Below are 20,039 nucleotides of genomic sequence, written 5' to 3'. Positions count from 1 at the left end.
ACAATTTCAGATGGAGTTAGCATCTTCAAATTTGCCAAGATTTGGAGCACAGAGTCTACTCCATCTGCACTTAAAGGAAGTCACAAATTCTTAGTGGTTGGCTCTCTTCCCAAATATGCAACCATCACTTCTAGGAAGGCAACTTCCAAATTTATATTTCTAGCCCAATATCTAACCAGCTCCAAGATAGCTTCACATATGTCTCTGGATGGCTCCTCAAACCCATCATGGCCCAAAGCAAACTTAATATCCCTCCTCCCAATCAGATTCTTCTCCTGGTCCTCCCCTCCCCTCCTTCCCCCTTTTTCTTTTTCTCTCTTTCTCTTTCTCTCTTTCTTTCTTTCTTTCGCAAGGTCTTTCTCTGTCACTCAGGCTGCAGTGTAGTGGCATGATCATGGCTCACTGTAGCCTCAACCTCCCAGGCTAAAGCAATCCTTCCACCTCAGCCCCCGCAAATTGCAGGGACTACAGGCACGTACAATCATACCTAGCTAATTTTTAATTTTTGTAGAGATGGAGTCTCACTATGTTGCCCAGGCTGGTCTCAAACTCCCAGACTCAAGTGACCCTCCCGCCTCAGCCTCCCAAACTGCTGGGATTACAGGCATGAGCCATCATGTCCAGCCTCTTCTCCTGGCTTCTTATTGCTTCTAAAAGTACTACCAAGGCATTTACCACAGAATCAAACACATCAGTACTTGTATTGGCTTAATTCTCCCTCCCCACCATCGATTCTATAATTGTATAAGGTAGGCTCATTTTACCTCTTTGCTGCCTCTCAAATCTGCATCTGCCTTTCCATGTGCACTTCTCTAACACAGCCTTCATGACAGCATACAGACAGCACTGTCCAAGAATGTTCTGCAATGATCGAAATATCCTATATCTGCACTACGCAATATGGTAGCCACTAGTCACATGCGAATACTGAGTACTTGTAATACAGCTAGTACAACTGAGAAACTGAATTTTTAATTCAATTATTTCAATTTAAATTTAAATAGTCATACCTGACTAGGGGCTACCATAATGACTGTGCAGATTTTTATAGTCAATGAGAATTCTATCTGTGCCGATCCTCTGTCTGTTCACTCTAAGATGCATATACTGCCCACACCCTCTCTCTGTTTTATATCACAGGGGACTTAAATTTCCCAGGCTCTATTGACAATTGGCTTCCAGGTAAGAAAGTCTCACTGATATTCATCCATCAGTCAGAGGCTTGGCTAAAGGCTGTGGGAAGGGGAAGTGGAAAAGCCAGGAAATGGTCCCCTCCATAACTTTGCCTCAGGTGGCATCTCTAGCAGTGGTCATTTCTCCTCCATGGTTCTAACTTTCCCTGGTCAGCGCCTCCCTCCACATTATAGCTCTTACTGCAAGCTTCGTCGTGGTCCTAGCTCCCACTTAGCAGCCCCTGTCTCTGGGCTCAGGTAAAATATCCTCCCTAAGTCCCTTCAGCCCTAGGAGTAGTTAGTGGTAGCTTCTTGCTACTGTTAATCTCTGGATTGCTTCCCTGTCTCCTGTTTGGTTCTCAGCACTTATGCCATCCACATACCCAATTTGCTCTATTAAGTTCCCTCCATTAAAATACCTAAAATGGGCTGTGTGCAGTGGCTGACACCTATAATCCCAACTCTTTGGGAGGATGAGGCAGGAGGACTGCTTGAGCCTAGAAGTTCAAGACCAGCTGGGGCAACAGGGTGAAACCTTGTCTTTACAAACAATTAAAAATATTATTTGGGTGCAGTGCCACACACTTGTGGTACCAGCTACTTGGGAGGCTGATGTGGGAGAATCACTTAAGCCCAGGAGGTCGAGGCTGCAATGAGCTGTTTTCACGCCACTGCACTCCAGCTTGGGTGACAGAGAAGACCCTGTCAAAAACGAAGGAAGGAAGGGACAGAGGGAGGGAGGGATGCAAAGAAACACCTAAAATGCTTTTTCTTTTCCTCCCTGAACACTAATATACCATCCTAACTAAATTTTCCTCTTTAAGCTCTTTATCCTGATAATTGCTGCCATGAAACTCAGCCATAATCAGCATGTTAATCATCTAAATAGTAAATGATACAAAAGTATATCAGAAATCATAATTTGTACAGTGCCAAGCATGTTATTGGCAGTTTTGCATATTCTAGTTCTTTGTTCCTTATAAGAACCCTATGAAATCAGTATTATTTTTCCCATTTTATAACTGAAAATAATGAGGCTTAGAGAGCAACTTAAGCAGGTTAAACAGCAACTAAATGACTCAGCCTGCCTCAGAAGTTCATGTAAGTTCATGCAAACTCATTCCACTCAAGTACACTATTGAAACACTGTCAATTCCTTCCCATTGTCTCAGGAAAGAGTTCAACTTCCTTAGCCTGATATTCAGAAAACGACTCATAATCCATCTTTAACTCACCTTTCCAGACTTGGCTCCTACTCTGTCCTTACCCAAACCCAAACTGAACTATGTGCTGTTTCCTTCACATGTGTGATTAGTATCATTCCACCCCTATTTGATTACTAGGTGCCTCTCAAGATCTGTTCAAACTTTAATTTCAACATATTCATTTGTTATTTTTTACAAGTCACTCGTTTTAATCATTTTATGGTAGCAAATAAATTGGAAACAGGATTAATGTGCAGAAGAAGGAGATTGGTTTATTACAAGTTCTTCGTTTCATAGAGATACTATGCATCAATTTTTTAAAAAATTTTGTGGATACATAGCAGCTGTATGGGGTACATGAGATATTTTGATACAAGCAAACGATGCATAATAATTATATCAGGGTAAATGAGGTATCCGTCATCTCAAGCATTTATCCTTTGTGTTACAAACAATCCAATTATACTCTTTTAGTTATCTTGTCAACATATTTATTGATTGCCTCCTATCTTCAAAATACCTTTCTCTTTCTTGCCCTTCCCTGAAGTTTCCCATTTCATAGTTCCTCATCTATGTATCCATTATTTACCTTATAGTCTAATTATGTTATTTTAATACCTTTACTAAATAATAAAGTCTTTGAAGGCAAAGATGATATTTTAAGGATTTTTTAAATCTCCAATCAGCATTTAAGAGGGACTTTTACAAATCACTCTTAGATGATTTGCAAATGTGTTTTGAATGGATTTGTATAACTGTTCACAAATGCAGCATCATGTGATTTCTTAAAAGAAATGAAAGGCAAAGGCCAAAGCTTTGTCCAAAGTCTACCTTCACCCTAGTTAGGGATGTGGACTCTAGAGCCAAACTGTGCAACTGCCTATGCTCTAACTCAGCCCCAGCACTGAGTAGCTGTGTGACCTGGGCTAAGCTACTTAGCCTCCCTGGGCCACTGTTTTCTCACTCATAAAATAAAAATAATAGAACTACTTGCTTCAGTACTATTGGGAGGATTAAATGAGCTATTTATGTAAAGTACTTAATAACAGTGTCTAGAACAGACAAAATGCTCAAAAAATGTTAGTTCTTATTAATATCACACCACCTCTCAAACCAATGGTATAATGGACCCAGTTAAAATCCACATAATTCCCCTAAGTTATATAAAAATATCAATCCATAATCCTCCTCTAGGTTCCTTTCTAGAGGCCTCCAGAAAATAAATTGTCTATACCTATTCAACAAGATAATCAAATTTATTACAAGCTATGTCAATAAGACTGTGAAAGCAAGATAAAATTAATTGCCAATTGAGAAATTAAGGTATATATTTCAGAAAACTTATCTAAATTGAGAGCTATGCATCTAATAAACTCAAGGGATTTGCTACATCTACTATAGAGAGCACACGTGAATCTTCTCTGTATCTAACCAATGTATAAATTCCGAATTTTCAGGTTGAATATGCCCAGTTTCCAAGTAGAATTTCCCTTTATGCCCTCAAGCTCTGATGGCCTTAGCCTCTATGACAGAGACTGCTGGATGTCCTCTCCTTCTTACATTGGAAGAGAATATTGTCCTTGCTCTTGAAACCCAGCCTCATACTGGGAGGAGCCCGGGCCACATGGAGAGACCACATGTAGGTACAGTGGTTGACAGTCTCACTAAAGTCTCAGCCAACCTGTAGCATCGACCACCAGACATGTGAGCAAACAGGCTTCAGATGATTCCAGCCCCAAACCTCTTAGCTGATCCAGCTGACAGTGAGTGGAACAGAGACAAGCTAGCCCTGCAGAACTCTGACCACATTGCAGGTCTGTGAGTGAAATAAATGCTGTCATTGTCTTCAGCCACTATGTTTTGCCATTGAAAGTAATGGTAAAAAGTGCAGTTATTTTGCACCAACCTAAAAACTAGAGCAGATGGTTTGTCATAAAGCAGCAGCCTATTGATAAAGGCAGCATCTCCTCCCTGCCTCTGCCTTAGTGTCTCTCTCGAAACTGCAAAACTGGTCAAAGAAGATGGTCAAGGGCATACTGTGTTGTTTTAAATCTAGAAGAGTCTGATAAAAAAGCAATCTTGTCTAATTAGTTGCTTAAGACAAGGCATATTACTTGGGTGTACCCAGGGAATTTGCATTTCCTCTTTTGGGCATGAAAACATCACACACAACACACACACACACACACACACACACACACACAAAATATCAATCATAATAAGAAAAATGAAAAAATTTCCATCAAATAGTAATACAGATTTCTGAAAACAATTGGATCATTTATTTTCTCTGTTAATAAAACTGTCTGGGATTAAGCCAAAAACAAAAATTGACATAAACCTAAAATTTAAGCTGTGTGAGAAATATAAACCTAGCCATGTTTTTGGAAAATGGCCACTAAAGCTCATGCAGCTATGGGGTCATAAGTTTTACAACCTCAATAGGCCAAATCATCTCATTGATAAAATCACTATTGCAATAAAAGATACTTCTCTAGCTGTTTCACTGGTATTACAAGAACTCACGCAAGAAAAAAAAAAAACTCAAAATAGTGTGTCTCGCATCCAGGAGTTGAATAAAATTGAAAATAAAAGAATGTTGAAATGCAAACTCACTAACCAGATAAGTAATTTTACTGGTTATTTTAAAGGAACAAGAGATTTCTTATGTGTTAGTATCAAGTCAGAAGATATCACCCCACCATTGGCTATCTTGTCTGAGGTCAGTCTTTCTTTAACAGGTTAATGTAACCACCATGATTAACAAGACTCCTGATGTTATAGACTAACCACAGCAGTAACAATTTAGGACTTGAATAAGTCACCAAACTCAGAACATTAAATTAATTTGTGTGCTGAGACGAAGCAACTAAACGTAGAGGTCCTCATCAGCATGTTTGCAGTACAGCTGTTTATTTGTTTTGTTTTTTTTAAGTCATTTTAGGCATTGTATGAAATAACTCTAGCTGACAACTAAATAAATGATGCCAACCACCTGGAAATAGCTGAGCCTTAAAGCCACATTCTTAGAAGCTGATTAGAAAGAAACAGTGAAAGAGCATCTGCAGCTGACCTTGCACCCAGCGGGATGAAAGCAGTGTCCTCTCCAAATATCCATTCTGAGTTGTGAAAACCAAACTGAGCAGTATCTCTCCCCACTCCATACAATCCAGCCCCACCTTCTCTGCCCCTGGACTGTTTCCAAACTAATCACTCCTGGCTCACCCCTCTCCTTTTAGAGTTAAGGGGAACACACCCAGATGTGGTCAACCAGAATTTGCTCACATTATTGTTTGATACATTAAATAACAAATCATCCTTTTATCTAAAGCCATACTTTTAAACACTATAATTGATAGCAGCCTCCCTTTCTTCATCTTTCAGAATGGTCAGCTATTGTTTTCCTTTTAATCTGGAAAAATTGCATTCTAGAGAATAAACTATCATAAATATTTATAATAGTCAAATCCATAGAGAAATATAGTACGTTTTATGGCTGTATCTAAGGTGTTCATGTCAATAATCCCAACTAATAGTCAAAGAAGCATGTTTTCATTAAATGCGACCACACACACACACGCGTGCACAAGCACAGCTGTAAAACCCTCAGGTTTATATTTTCTGTGACAACAAAGCATTTAATGCAGAATCAGAGAAGGTCAGGATTTCAATTTCCCATCCCCTCACCACTGAGCATGGGATTGCCCTTAAACCATACCTACCATGCAGTGAAAACAGCCTAATAATCAGATCAGATTCACAAGTGCTTTCTAGAAAATAGCTTGCTGTGAATGTTGACGTGCCCTGCATAGCTTGCGTCTCTGCTTTATCTTTTAGCAATAGCTGTGAAATGTGCACTGCCACTAGATACACTACTTGTGACCACACTGAGGGGGCTGTTTGAATGCTACAGATTTCTCCCAGAGCTTACTTGGGGAAACACACCAGGAGGGGTGCAGCATCCTCCAGCACAGAACACAGAATGGCTGGCCACACCTACTCTCAAATATGCAGTTGTTTTGCTCTCAGATGCACATTCTCTCTCTCTCTCTCTCTCTCTCTCTCTCTCTGACTCCATTATCCACCCATTTGAAAAACACTCCATTTTTATTAATTTCCATTAGCAAACATAAAATTTTTTTCAGAGTGCAAGTGGAAGTCTTTAAACAATTTCTTTACCAACTGATGAAACAGAAATCATTTTAGTTTAATAAAACAATGATCAAAGAGAATCACTTCACTGTTTGATTTACTCACTCCCTTATTTACCAAACAGATTTTATCCCAGTCCTGGAAGAAATTTACATTGTAGCAGCGGATAAAAAAAATTCCATGTGCATGTAATTGCTAATGATGTTGAGGGCCATGAGGGGAGCATGAAGGCAGTTATGGGAGAGAATGATGTGTGTGAGGGGGCAGGCATTGAAAGAGAATAACAGGGCATAGGGGGGTTGACTGACATGAGGTAGGAGGGGAGGACCAGATAGGCTTCTCCAAAGCAGCGATAGTTAAACTTAGGAAAGATGAGTTGATGTTGATCAGAGTAAGAGTGTTGGAGGAGATGGGGCAAGGAGAGAAGGGCAGAAGAAGGGAGGAGATGGAAAAGAAATAGAAGGGTAGAAAAAGGAAGACTGTTCCTTTCAGAGAAACAAGATGAATGGAGGCACTCGGGCTGGAGACTCATCCTAAGAAACAAGCTTTAGATAACAAATAAGTGAGCAACATGAGAGAGTATTAGTATCTTTAATGTAGAAAGAGGTTATGCAAACAAGACAAATACCCCAAAGGATAAAAGGGCAAAGGGCATAAACAGAAATCTCACAACGGAAATACATATATGCAGTTGACCTTGGAATAACACAGGTTTGAACTTCACAAGTTTAGTTCCATGTCAATTTTCTTCTGCTTCTGCTACCTCTGAAACAACAAGACCAACCCCTCTTCTTCCTCCTCAGCCTATTCAATGTGAAGGCGATGAGAATGAAGACTTGATGACGATGCACTTCCACTTAATGGATATTTAATCTATTTCCTCTTCCTTATGATTTCAAGAACATTTTCTCTTCTTTAACTTACTTATTGTAAGAATCAGCATATAATACACATAATGTACAAAATATGTGTTAACCGACTATGTTATTAGTAAGACTTCTGGTCAACAGTGGGCTATTAGTAGTTAAGTTAGGGCAGAGTCAACAGTGACACACAGATTTTTCACTAGGTGGGGGTCGGTGCCTGTAACCTCTGCATTGTTCAAGGGTCAACTGCATATGTATGTGTGTATCTATATATATGGTCATCTCATAAATACCATTTTTTCCCTAACCCACTGACAAAGATGAAGAGGTTGGATAATCCCAGCACTGGGGCAGGTGTGGGGAGAAAATTCCTCTTGTTTGCTGCAGTCCTTCTAGAGCACCACCTGGCCACCGATAAACAACCATATTTTTGTGTCAGCAACTGCATTGAGAATCATCAAGTAAGAAGGGTATGAATGATTTCCCAGAACATTGCAGGCACTGAAGTATTCACTCAAATATTTATCAAGCACCTAGAACATACACGGCCCAGGTATTGTGGGTGCTGCAAAGATGAAAAAGATCTTCTCCACCCTCAAGAACCAGCTAATCTACTGAGGGCAACAGAAAAGCACACATTTAGATATAAGACCTGGTGAACACTAAAGTAGCACAAAAACTGCTATTAACAACAAAGGTCCCCCCAAAAAGGAAGAGCCACCTGATTTTGAGGGACTGAGGAAGGCTTCATAGAAGATTTGGCATCCGAAACTGCCCTTGCAGTAGAAGAAGGAAGGAGGTGTCAGATTTCAGGAGCTCCTGAGAGTGGAATGGTGAACAAACAAGCACCATCCCTGCCTCTTAAGAGTCTACAGTCTGGCAAGGGCATTAAACAAGAATGATGAGAAGACAAAAGTTGAGGGAGCTATGAGAATATCATAAAGGCAAGCATCAAAAAATACAACAAAGCCCAGTGTTGAAGAGAATGCAGGGAATTGAAACTCAAATACAGCACTGGTAGAACAGTAAGTTGGCATAATCACTTTGAAGAGTAACTGACCAAAATCCAGTAAAGCTAAAGATAACACAAATCATTTGACTCAACGATGATACAGATATGCCTAGAGAAACTCTCACACAAGACACACAAGATTGTTCAATCTAGCAAGATTTACAATAGTGAAATATTGAGACACCCTGTTTATTAACAGATGATGATGTAAATATATAATAATAGTATTTTCATACAATAAAACTTGTAGCAAAAATTATAAACTAGAACTATATGGGTAAATTGCAAAGGCATAGAAAGCAGGTTGCAGGATTATATAATCAATGTGTTATTTCTATAAAGTTCAAAAACATGCAAAATAATCTTATATATAGTTTATGGATACACATACATGTAGTAAAAATACAAGAACATGAATGGGAATGATGAAAGCCAAATTTAGTCTAGTGGTTACTTCTAAATACGGAAAGAGAATGGAATTGGGGAGGGTTATAGAGTGAGCTCCATATATATATATTTTACATACTTCCTTCCCTGAAAGGAAGCTCTTTAAGCCAGAAAACACCAATTATCTGTTAAGTACTCAGCACCCAGCACTATACCCCACAAGTTATGTAAGCAAATGTCTGTTGAGTGAGTCAACAAGTCACCATTTCATCTCAGCATTACTTGGATGTATGTTGCCATGGCTTTGACTGGACACATCATTCCTTTCCAATGTTTCTTCCAGCTGCATAAAAACAAGTGCAAATGTCTGCATATTGCCCAAGGAATTTACATGGTTGAAAACCCATGAATAAGCTAGCACAATGACAGACCTGGGAAAGACAGGCTCACTCAGAAAAAGTTTTCTTACTAGGAGATGACCAAAGAAGAAATGTATCCCCAAAAAAAGGGGGATCATCTCAGACCTTAGTGATATTTAAACAAGAGTGAGAAATCTACTTGAGCAAAAATCATAAAAGGGATTTGAGAATCATACGATACAACCTTAAAATTTTTATGATTCTTTCTTTTAAATTTCTTTTTATTTTTATATATTTAGGGTATACAAGTACAGGTTTGTAGCTAGGCGCAGTGGCTCACGTCTATAATCCTAGCACTTTGGGTGACCAAGGCGGGCAGATCATAAGGTCGAGAGATCGAGACCATTCTAGCGAACATGGTGAAACCCTCTCTCTACTAAAAATACAAAAATTAGCCGGGCATGGTGTAGCATGCCTGTAATCCCAGCTACTCAGAAGACTGAGGCAGGAGAATCGCTTGAACCCAGGAGGCGGAGGTTGCAGTGGGCTGAAATTGCACCACTGCACTCCAGCCTGGTGACAGAGCAAGGCTCCATTAAAAAAAAAAAAAAAAACAAAAAAAAAAACAAGGTCAAGGTCAGGTTTGTAACACACATATATTGCATAGTGGTGAAGTCTAGGCTTTTAGTATACCCATCACTAGACAGTAAACATTGTACCTAATAGGTAATTTTTCAACCCTCAGTCCCTCCTACCTGCCTACCTTTTATAGTCTCCAGTGTCTATTAATCTACTGTCTGTATAAAGACATTATAATTCTTGCTTCAATAGACATCCAAAATAAGTGACCTCCAATTCCCTAATCATGACATTAGAAGAGATCTGTGTCCTCCTCTCCATCCCCTGTACACAATTCTGTGTTTCCCTATGACCTTCTGGATAACTTCATTCATACTAATGATAGGAATCGAAGCAATTCCTGAGAGCTGTTTCTAAGTCAACCATTGTTAGGAGGAGTAGAGATGTGTCACTTCACAACAACCCAAAGTGAGTTATCACATGTAAGTCCACACTTTTAAAGATACCACCCTGTGTTAGCTTTACAGCCAATTTATCATCCACAAATCTGCCAAAAGATATTTTCAAACTGGAAGTGCATGACAAGCTGAGGCACCACCTCTTACAAAGGGACTTGTATATTCAGAGACAATGAAGTGTTCCAGGGGCCATGGGCAGGGAAAGTATTCTAGGTATCTGTGATGAAGAAATCCATGTACCAAACAGCTATAATGAAGCTTATGAAAGGAAATAAGGCCAAGTCTTCAAAGGAGGATTGGAAACAGTTAGAAGCATGAAGCTGAGCTATTCGATAACTTTACATAAATAAGGAAGGAACTTCAAAAGGGAGAGAAGAGGTGGCTGGGGTTGCCATAGTAGCGAATGCATGCTTTTGCTTTTTTGTCAGTTCTTTCTGTACTGGAGGGCGGTCGGGAGAGGCTCTACGGACTAGAGCTAGAGCCTAGAGGAAGAGCCAGGCGGGGGCTGAGTTGTTTGATCCTGAGAAGAAAAGAAGAAAGAGTTAATCCAGAAAGCGTGCCTAGGGCTTATGAAGAGGCAAAGTGGTGAATGAAGCCTTCCTTGAGAAACAAGTCCAACTGGCAGAGGCTTCCCAGCATGGAGACATCCGGAAAAAAGGTAAGAAGATGGGGCAGGTGGGAGCTTAGCTAAAGGGATGAAATTTTGTGCAGAATAAAAAAGATGAAAGAAAAAGAAAGAATGTAATAATTGACCATACAGTGCTACCCTGAAGGTAGAGTTTTTCACTGAGGACTATAATGAGGTAACAAACATCAAGGCAAGCGTTTGGAACCAGGAACTACAGACCTGTGAATTGCAAAGGTTTCCCATTCTTTCAAACTTAAATATTTCTGCTCTCAGCTGTAGGATTTGAGATGAAAGATGCAATGTTGAGTGTTTGCACAATAGGACAATCCTCAAATATTCCTGAACCAGCACTAAATGGGGGAGAGGAGTGATAGTAGAGGCCCCAGGGGGAAGGAAAGACTCTCAAGAGTTGGAAATGCCGCAGAGTATAGCAGGACGGGGGATCTCTCAGTCTTCATTGACCATAAAAATAAAAGTGTTTTAAAATAATTACCCTTTTAGGGTATTTCTTATTTTTTCCATGTAATGCAAATTTTCAATCATCTGTATTTCTAAAGACTAACATAAGAAGGAAAAGGAGGCCAGGCATGGTGCCTCATGCCTCTAATCCAGCACTTTGAGAGGCCGAGGCGGGCAGATCACAAGGTAAGGAGATCAAGACCAGCCTGGCTAATGCAGTGAAACCCTGTCTCTACTAAAAATACAAAAAAATAGTCAGGCGTGGTGGTGCATGCCTATAGTCCCAGCTACTCAGGAGGCTGAGGCAAAAGAATCGCTTGAACCTGGAAGGCAGGGGTTGCAGTAAGCCGAGATCGCGCCACTGCACTACAGCCTGGGCGACAGAGCAAGACTCCATCTTAAAAAGGAAAGAAGGAAAAGGAGATCTTGGTAGTAATGAGTTTATTTTACGCAGTCTTTTTCTCCTAATAGTATGTCAGCTTCTATACTTCCCCCATGATGAGCCACACACACAAAGTGAATTATCAAATTGAGAACTCAATCTGTCCTCACAAAGGACAATCTTAGACAAATTCAAATATGTAAGTAACCAAACTGTACAGCAACATCCCCTACAACTTTTTTGTGATGGTGGTTGTTTTTGAGAGAGAGAGAAAGTAAGTTTCACTCTGTAGCCCAGGTTAGGTGCAGTGGCGCAATCTCAGCTCAGCAATCTCCACCTCCCGGGTTCAAGCAATTCTCCTGCCTCAACCCTCTGAGTAGCTGGGACTTCAGGTGCCCTCCACCATGCACAGCTAATTTTTGTATTATCAGTAGAGACAGGATTTCACCACATTGGCCAGGCTGGTCTCGAACTCAGGACCTCAAGTGATCTGCCCACCTCAGCCTCCCAAAGTGCTGGGATTACAGCATGATCCACTGCACCCAGCCATCATCCCCTACAACTTTTACACTGCAAAATTAAATGTTCTGCCTTACCTTTGATTCCTTCTACTCATGCAGCAAATTTACTACACAGACACTTGTGGAATACCAACTACATGTCAGTCACTCCACTCCATTCTCTTACTTCCCTAATGTGCTTTACCCATATTATTTCTGGTCTGATCCCATTTTACAAATATTCTAATTTTCTAAGGCCCCCAAACCCAATAAATGTATAAACTTGACTTGATAAAATAAATATAAATAAATCTTAAATAAAAAGAGAAATATATCGTGTTCCTGATTAGCAAGATTCAACATTATAAATGTATCAAATTTCCCTAATCATATATAACTTCAACTTTGTATCAATCAATGTTATGGACTGAACTGTGTGCTGCTCGGCAAATTCATATGTTGAGGTCCTAACCCCAATACCTCAGAATGTGACCTTATGTGCAAATGGGGTCATCACCGATGTAGTTAGTGAAGCTACAACGGGGTCATACTGGACAAGGGTGGGCCACTAATCCAGTGTGACTGGTGTCATCATAAAGCGGGAATCTGGGGACAAAGATAGGCATACAGGGAGAATGTCAGGTGAACACGAAGAAGGAGAAGGAGCGAGGCCCGGCACAGAGCCTTCCCCAACAGCCCTCAGGAACCAACCCTGCCAATACTCTGCTTTTGGACTTCCAGCCTCCAGAACTGCTGAGATGACAAATCCTGTTGTTCCAGCGACCCCCTTGGTGGTGGTTTATTGTAGCAGCTCTAGCAAACTCCTGTGATTAGTGCCCGTCAATAAGCTTTAATGTTTGGAATTGATCTGAACCCATTTTTCTGGATTTTTTAAACTATGACCAGAAAGTAGCATCAATATTCTAGGAATCTTTCCCTAGGAAGACACGTGGGAAAGTGCAAAGATTCATGTATAAGGGAGAATATGCTTGTTAACACCGCTATAATAAGAAAGAAAGAGAAAGAGAAGGTGGGGGAGAAAATGTAAGCAATGCACAAGTCCAATCCGTGGGACCCAAAACAGGATAGAAACAAATAAATATGTTGTTATAATAAACAGGTATGGCTGTTACGGGAAAAAGGAGGTAGGCCCATCTACCTGGGCTTCAGAGAGTAAGGAAGGCTAGCAGAGGAGGTAAACCTGGGTATATGCTGTGTGAATTAGACCAAGTTTGCCAAAAAGATGGGGAAAAGGAGAACATTCCAGGTAGAAGGAAAGTGAAGATGGGGTGATGGCATTGGGAGGGAAAAGTCAACATCTGAGAGCACTGCCTGGAGTTCTGCAAGGCCAGAGAGCGGGGAATGGGTTGGAAGGGTGACAGAGGATGAGAGAGGTCCAGAAGTCCCAGACCAAACTGGGACTGTATACGCTAACTGAAGGCCATCAAAATGGAAGGGAGGCCCACAGAGGGTGAGTCACAGGGGCATGTGGAGAAAATACCAGATTTTTTTACTAAGTGCTGAACCCTGTGTGTGTTTGATAATGTAATACTATATCAGTACGGTGGCATATATCATTTACAAATGGTTTATTTTCTTTTTTTAAAGCTTGAAATAGAAATTAACAAATGTATTTCTATCTATGCAAGTTGGGGGTGCATGCTCAAAAACTTTTTTACTGAAGAGTTAATAAAGAAAGTTTGGAGACCACTGTATCAGCCTATAGATGCAGAAGTTCATCTCTTCTCTTGAGGCTTCCACTGAGGCTGCAACCTCAACCCAAGAAAGGAACGGTTGGGAAATGAGAGTTAAAAGGTACAGGGTCTTCTTTTGAAGTCATAAAAATATTCCAAAATTGATGTGGGTGATGGTTGCACAACTCTGTGAATATACTGAAAAGTATGATTTGCACACTTTAAATTGATAAACTGTATAGTATAAGAATTATTTCTCAATAAAACTGTTATGAAAAAAGTCTTTAAAAAAAAAAGAATTAATGAACTATGCTTCCTTATGCATTGACATAATGCTTCTGATTCCTGGGTCAGTGCCAGCCAAGGAGAGCACACTGTGATAAATATCTGTGAGGAAACAGACAAGCTCAGGCAGCTGAGTCTGCAGGTATAATGCAACTGCAGAATCAGAAACTGAAAAGCTATGGGTGATCCTTTGAGCCTTCTCAACAGACATCACCCTAGCCTCAACCAATCAGTCTGACCTCTCCAATGAGGGGTGGGATTTTGCTGGTCCTACCAACATAAAACAAACCTAAAGCTGGAACTCTAGAAGAAATACAGGAATGGTACCTCCTACATTATCACTGTAGACAGCTCTGTGTAGACACACAACAGAGAATAACAATGCAAAAGCTCCCAAAAGCTCCGACATTCAATGTACTTCAGCATTTTCCACTCCATTTCATTTTTAAAAAATGCTATTCCCGGGCTGGGCGCAGTGGCTCATGCCTGTAATTCCAGCACTTTGGGATGCCAAGGCAGGCAGATCACCTGAGGTCAGGAGTTCAAGACCAGCCTGGCAAAACTCCATCTCTATTAAAACCAACAGGACAAAACCCCATCTCTACTAAAAATACAAAAACTAGCCAGGCGTGGTGACATGCACCTGTAATTCCAGCTATTCAGCAGGCTGAGGCAGGAGAATTGCTTGGACCGGAGAGGCAGAGGTTGCAGTCAGTGGAGATCATGCCACTGCACTCCAGCCTGGGTGACAGAGGGAGACCCTGTCTGAAAAGAAAAAAAAAAATGCTACTCCCAACCCACTAGCTTGATTTCATTACCCTTTTAAGGGTCATATCCAGCAGTTTGAAAATCACTGTTCTAGAGGTAAGTTGGTAAGACAGACAGACATTTGTCTTGATATGCTCGTCTCCATGGTCCCAGGATCCAGAATTAATCCACTCAACAAGAATTTTCCTTCAGTTTAATAAAAGATGTGACGATTAACATATGTTCTGTATTATGAAAAACAGATTTTTAAGAGCAGATGTGCAATTCCCAGCTCCATTACTTTATTAAAAAAGAATATTTGGTTTTCCTTGAAGATTCCATGAATCATAGTCATCTAGTTTGGATTGACATCACTGCATTAATAATAAAAACAGCATTTTGCTGCCCAAGATTTGTCTTCTTTCCAGATATAGACAAGAATGGTGATCCTGTTAAAGAAGTAGATACCAATATCAGTATTTAACCCAACTTGCCAACAGTCCTTGTAGCCTTCCTCAAAATACTCACTCCTCTTGAAATGCAATGAATAAATTTATTTGTTGTTGAGTTTTGGGGTTTGGGGGGCACTGTTTGTTTGTTTTTGAGTCAGGGTCTTGCTCTATCACTCAGGCTGCAGTGGTACAGTTGGTGCCATCTCAGCTCACTGCAGCCTCAACCTCCTGGGCTCAGGTGATTTTCTCACCTCCACCTCCCAAGTAACTAGGACTACAGGCACATGCCACCACCATGCCCAGCTAACTTTTTGTATTTTTTATAGAGATAGAGTTTCACCATGTTGTCCAGGCTGGTGTCAAACTCCTGGGCTCAAGTGATCCACCCTCCTCAGCCTCCCAAAGTACAGAGGTTACAGACAGGCATGAGCCACCACACCTGGCCCAGTGAATAAATTTAACCTTCAAATTTGTCTCCAATGTCTCCATTATAATGATCTGTATCAGAATCTTAACTCAGAATCACACACATCCACATCCTTAAGTTATTCTTCCTTTTCCTTTCATGATAATTCAAATTTCTGAGGCCACTTACCACTTTTAAAGAAACTTCGAAAGATCATGAAAAACATTAGGGATTTTATCATTTACCTTTATATAAAGTGTTACCAATCGGATTTATATACAGGCTTTTCCTAGTTCAATCGTAAACACACGGTTTATTGCTTTAAATTCCTTCTAATTGCTTAAGAGTTCATGTTGTTGTCTTCCAACACTTACTCAGCACATCGGCCCATTTATTCACCATTCCAGAAAGGTTAGAGGATGTGTGGCACATTAACTCATTAGCTAGTATAAAAATAAAGCAATCAGTATTCAAAGCTCACTTCATTCTAGCTATTCCCATCTGTCCTGTGAACACTGACTTCTAAAAGTTATGGTTCCATTAACCCACATATATTTGTGAATCTCTGAGAATGTCTTTCCCTTCCCTAATTGTTAGAAATCCAGTTTGATCTATTTTAACAAACACTTGTGTCGGGCACTAATACAGGCCTAGGAAGATGAGTCTAAATCCCCTATATCCTGCTGCGTCACCCCTTACTCCCCTTCCCTCACCATGCCACCCAAATTTCACAGGCCCCATCTGTGCTTCAAAAACCAATCACTAGCAGAACGGAGACTCTTCCCCCAACAATGTTCCAATTGAACCTGCAGTTGAGAATCATTCTCCTCATCTTCAGTTTTGAAAACAGACTGACAGCAACCCTTAAAAGCTTTGACATGAAGCACTATTTTAGCACAATTACTCAATGTACTGAGGCTTCAATCTTTAATCCTTAAGGGAAACTTCATTTTGTTATGTTTGAGCTTTAGCTCTTTCCACAATTACAATTCTCTAGGACCCCATTCACAGAGGAAAATAAACCCCACTTTAAGTTGATATATATTTATCTCAGCCACAAAGAGCCAAAGTTCTCCAAACAGCATTTGTTTCACTTAACCATTCTGGGAATGCATCCTGGAAGAGAAAGGTACTGCCAAGACCAACAGATAATAAAGCAAGATAGAGAGGTCAGTAGCCACCCTCATCTCCAGAATGCACAGAAACTCTAATCTCAGGTCATCAGTGCAAAATTAATTTCCATTTTTAGGCTAAATAAATTCCATTTGAAAGTATCGTGGAAAGATACAGGTCACTGGATAAACAGATAAGGAAACCTTCACATTCTTATATGCTTTTCTTGAATACCTAATTGGAGGAACTAATTGTAACAATCCACTTTTATTGTTTTTCTTGAAAATATTAGCAGTGCTTCAGTTGCAATTTTAATTGCCAAAAAATTTGAGGACAACAATTCCACAGGTGCCTATGATCCTTCCTGCTTTATGGTTACATTACAGGGGTTCATCTCAGAAGATGGCAATGGCTTTCTGCCTAACTAAAGCTTGGGAACAAAGAATGGTAAAAGTCCACCTTTCACGAACAATCAATCAACTGCTGTCAATCAGAGGCTTGAGATATAAATAGGCTTCCTACAAGTTTAATAAAGAAATACAACTGGGTGCGGTGGCTGATGCCTGTAATCCCAGCACTTTCAGAGGCTGAGGCGGGCAGACCGCAAGGTCAGAAGATCAAGACCATCTTGGCTAACATGGTGAAACCCCGTCTCTACTAAAAATATAAAAATCAGCCTGGCGTGGTGGAAGGCACCTGTAGTCCCAGTCACTCAGGAGACTGAAGCAGGAGAACTGCTTGAACCCAGGAGGCAGAGGTTATAGTGAGCCGAGATTGCACCACTGCTCTCCAGCCTGGGCAACACAGTGAGACTCCATCTCAAAAACACAAACAATGGGAAAATGTTGAATATTCTCTTCATGTGCCTACAAAAGCACACAGTGGTTATTGAGCAAGATGCTGAGCTAGAAGAAGTTGGTGACATTGTCAATAAGTAACTCAACTCTTAAACCTCAGTCTGGTGACCTGGTCATCAGACTGTGGATGGTCAGATTTTGGCAAAATATAGCCTAAAAGCAGATTTCTTTTATGGGGACTATATCCTTAACCACTAGAGAACAGATGATCCTAAGAGTTATTTAAATCCCCAATGTTGAGCAAGACTGACTGACTAACCCACTGCTGTGATGACCAACTCAGAGGCACTGAGGGTTCTCAGGATGCCCCTCGTTAGGGCTGATGGACCCTCATGTTGTTGTACTTGGCAAGGGTTTATGTTGTGTTGGCTCTTTTGTTCCCACAGCTATTTGGGAAAGGGAAAGGCACTGTGTTATGCTGACCACCCTAATGAGAGGTAGAGATTCCCAGACAAAGACGCCATTGTGTTGGGCAATAAAGAGCCACCACAGGCATGGCCTGACACCCACCAAATAGCACAAGATCCACTGACCTACCCATAAGGTCAAGCCCATGCATTAATATTGATTTTTCTCAACATTCTGCAATTATATGTCAGTCTTACCCCTTCTCAATGAAACATTAATAAACTCATGCTGTGCCCTGTACTATACACACACACACACACACACACACACACACATACATATATTTTAGTCATATGTAATATGACTGAAAAGTCACCAAAAAGCTGTTTAGGAGTACCAAAAATAGAATTTTGTACCAAGAATACCTGCCAGAACATAAACTCAAACCAAATGAGTCTCTACATTTTTGGAACTATTCAGACTCATAGAAACCTGAAGAGCTCCTTAATCTCTGAGCCATCTCTTGCGCACATTTCAGCTCTCTTCAGTCCCACTGACAATACCTATTCAGATAGGAATATCTGCACCGTCCATGATTACAGAGTTTTCTCTGACAGATGTTGCCTCTTCTATGATTCAGTTTTAAGTCTAGCCAGCTTGCCTTTCCTTGAGTCTATATGAGTTTTAAGTGGGCATATTCTTCAAGACAAAGTGAGCAATATAGACAGAAATTGCTGAGTTGCTTATATTAATAGTTCTCTAAGCCTGAGGCCAGGCAAATTCCCTGACATCCTTCACAGGCTGGAATCAGATACTCAGCAGCACTTGTTCCGTAGGTCTGTCTCATCCAAGCTGCTTCCCTATTTAATTGAGAACATTCCATTTTATCTGGCAGAAGAGCTTTCCTTCACCAGGTGTATTTCCAATGTTTACAGAAAAGAGTTTAGCCATTGCTTACAAATACTGTAAATTAACAGATCTTCGTTTCCCCTAGGAAATGGTACTTTTGGATCATATGTGAAGGTTTAAAAAAATACAGCTGCCCTGGCTTCCTGAAATCTGGAAAGCTTTACAACATGAAAGAAGAATGGTTTCATTGGATAATAATCCATCTGCTATAAGAGCAAAGTCCATACTACTATTAAATGTGTTTATCCACTGATTCATCTGAATATTCCTTGATTTGCTTTAAGTACCATAATCAAATGTTGTTATTTAATTCAACAACGATTGGGAAAACCAATTTGGAATCTCACAGGTGGTCTGAATTCACTGTGTTGGTTACATTTGATACACTTCCCAGAGCAGAAAGAAAAAAAACATTCAATATGACTTCTTTTCTCTTTACCTTGAAGCATGAGACATGAAGCTTTTATGAGGGAAATCATTCCCCAAAAGTGAAACTGTTGCTTGCTAGCTCAAGTTTCCATTTAAATAAATCTCTAACTAAACACACATGAAAAATGATAGGACCCTTCCTTTGATAAAAATCTAGCATCCAATATTGGCAGGCAAAGTTTAAGTCACTTCCTGAATTGCTAAACAAACAGCTATACAAAAAGAATCACCCAACACATCTGTATGTTTCCCTTTCATTTACTTAGCAATTCCTTTCTTCAAATTAAAAATCTTAGTTTTCCAGCAATTATTGTTTACCCTGGTTAAATGACTGATGTATAATAATGTAATTACATGTGATACAATAGAGGGAGGAAGGGGTAGGAGCTGTGTGCAGTTTACATGATTAAAATTCAATCCATAGTTAATTTCCATCTGCATCATTATAACAAGCGTGCATCTGTGTGAAGCTATATTTAGATTTCTGAGTGTGACAGTCTTTTTCTTTGTCAACACAGTCAACCAAAATGAGGAGAGAGTACCTGTTTGAAAAATGCAGGTGATTTCAACACACAAAGGTAACCCACACAGATGAGTTCTCAACTATCATGAACTCAACTCATCGGTTAACTAGTTGGTT

General features: G+C 40.2%; 1 protein-coding gene and 1 long non-coding RNA gene across 4 annotated transcripts in view; one reads left to right on the top strand and one right to left on the bottom strand.

Annotated features, from left to right (window-relative positions):
• The window catches only part of LIMCH1 (LIM and calponin homology domains 1), a 350,623-nt gene that overhangs the window by 245,424 nt on the left and 85,160 nt on the right, over positions 1-20,039 (bottom strand). The window lies entirely within an intron of this gene.
• LOC105732723 (uncharacterized) lies at positions 10,421-19,223 on the top strand. Its single transcript, XR_001111047.2, has 2 exons — positions 10,421-10,848; positions 19,056-19,223. It is a non-coding gene; the product is annotated as an uncharacterized LOC105732723 (long non-coding RNA).

Source organism: Aotus nancymaae, unplaced genomic scaffold, assembly GCF_030222135.1.
Source record: "Aotus nancymaae isolate 86718 unplaced genomic scaffold, 86718_ANA_hifiasm-v0.15.2.pri h1tg000006l, whole genome shotgun sequence".
Lineage (NCBI taxonomy): Eukaryota > Metazoa > Chordata > Mammalia > Primates > Aotidae > Aotus > Aotus nancymaae.
This window is presented reverse-complemented; position numbering and strand designations above follow the sequence as displayed.